Below are 2115 nucleotides of genomic sequence, written 5' to 3'. Positions count from 1 at the left end.
TTTCCAGTGAGGTGTATCCTCGCCTGGCGTGTTTGCCTCCGAGGCGCCCTTGAACAGCGTCCTGTGCGCACGCTACTCTAGCAGCTGGCCAAGCAGAACAAGGAAGTTCACCCTCCTGGCGTCGGCGATGATCATCATTCATCCGCGTGCAGCATTCGCCTACACGCGCCGTGGCAGTTGGAGCAGCTAGAGCGACTAGACCGAACGGTTTCCCACCATAGCCTTAATTAGCTTAACGTGCAGCATGCTACCTCATCCTGCATCTCTGTTGGACTGACTAGAGCTTTTCGGCCTCTATCTCTGCCCTCCTCCGATTTTGCTTAAGTAGTGTGCTAACTGTTCCAGGGAATTTTCATGCCCCTCTTTACATATGAACAAACCGATAAGGCCTACACCTGCAGTCATGAAGTCATTAAAGCGAGGGAAAGCAGTAGGACACGGCAGTGTTAGGATTTTAAAAAAAGACACAGTTGCTTTCATTTTACAACTTGAAATGTGTGAAGGCTTTTTCCATAAATTAGACGGCACCCTGTAGTACGCCGTATGTAGTAGTACTTAATTGTCATGAAAAATAAGTAAAAGAAAACGAAAACTTCCGCTTCGACCTGCTGTTCAAAGAAAACATTTCCCGGTCGCGCCTGAGTGTCTGGGGACGTTTGCGACGTTTGCGAATGGAGCGGGGCATTCAATGCAGTATACCTGTCATCCTCCCCGGAGCGTGAGAAGAGTGTGGGAGTTCTATAGTGCGCTATCACAAAAACCCCGAATCTCAGATTTCGCCGATGTTTGTCCGAAGCCTGTGACAGGTTGCCACCTTCCCACCGGGTTGTGGCCAACCTGCCAGCAGGCTTTTTGGCCAACTAGCCACCTCTTGGACAGCGAGTGGGTTTTGAACACGCGACGGCGCGAACAGATCAGCTTCGGTGGTCACTACATTACATCACTACGTCATCGCCGCAGCCGAACTTCCGAAGCGTTTAAGCGCCACTCGCGCTGAGCTTTGGATGTCGTCGTCTTCAGCAACTTCCATCTGTGCGCAATGGATCCAGAACAGTCCGCTATCACACTGACCTCTTGAACCAAGGGCTCCTCGAACCAAAGTGAAAACCGAAATGATAGCGCACCTGATTAGCATGTGGCTTGACTAAACTACACTAAATCGTCCGTCGTTTATTTTATACTTGGGATATCAAGGGAAGAAAGCAGAGGGAAAATGAACGCCCCAGCCTGTATGGGACCGAGCTCAGGGACCCCGCATGCCTTGTGCGGTGCTCTAAGTCCGCGTGCGACATACGTACAGTGTCGCTGGAGTTTTTAAGTGCGGATGCCACAAACGCAGTGGATGAGGCCATCATGCTGCCTGGACTTCTCAGTACTTCCGCACCCTTACGGACTCGCCTGTGGCATTTCGGCACCACAGGAATGTGCACAGGGTCATAAAAATCTATCAAGCGATGCACATTCTCATTCGCAGCTTTTGACCAAGATGCACTTGGGGCGAACCCACGCAACGAACGCAACCTTTTCATCAACAGGAGCAACAGCAGCAGTGTGGTTACATCTAACGCGCGACAATGTACCCTCCTGGTGATCTCCGACTGATTGTACTACGCTCTTCGCGGCCGTCTTATCATTGCAAATTTCCTTACGTCATCACTCTACTTTGTCCCTTACCGCCACAGACTACGCTTTTATAATTGCTTCTCTTGAAAACCACCCTCTCAATAAGAGACCCTCGGTTACCTGATCTGCTTGTTACATTCCTAGCCGGAGTAAATTTGCTCCTTACAATTTCAGTTGGGGCCCCATCAACAGGCGTTTTTCTTTTTAATTAACGGTGCTGTTGTCCTTTTAGCACCACGTCTAGTAACGTTCCTTCCCATCGCTCGCTGCACTGGGCTTAGTCTAATTTGTAGATTCTCCCTCTGTGTTTCGGCCCCCTAGGCGGGTACTAGAGAAACATCGGTCATACGCTTTCAGTGCCGCCCCTAAACAACTGTTCATGACATGAAGGAACCTCGAAAATTCACTCCGTACCCACTTTTATTCTCCACTTTTAGTTACTTCGTTATAATATATGAATCTGCCGTCATTTTACTTGGTACAGACGCACGT

This window comes from Amblyomma mixtum, chromosome 2 (assembly GCF_055824585.1).
Source record: "Amblyomma mixtum isolate Tamu chromosome 2, ASM5582458v1, whole genome shotgun sequence".
NCBI lineage: Eukaryota > Metazoa > Arthropoda > Arachnida > Ixodida > Ixodidae > Amblyomma > Amblyomma mixtum.
The sequence above is the reverse complement of the archived record's forward strand: the minus strand, read 5'-3'. Positions refer to the sequence as shown.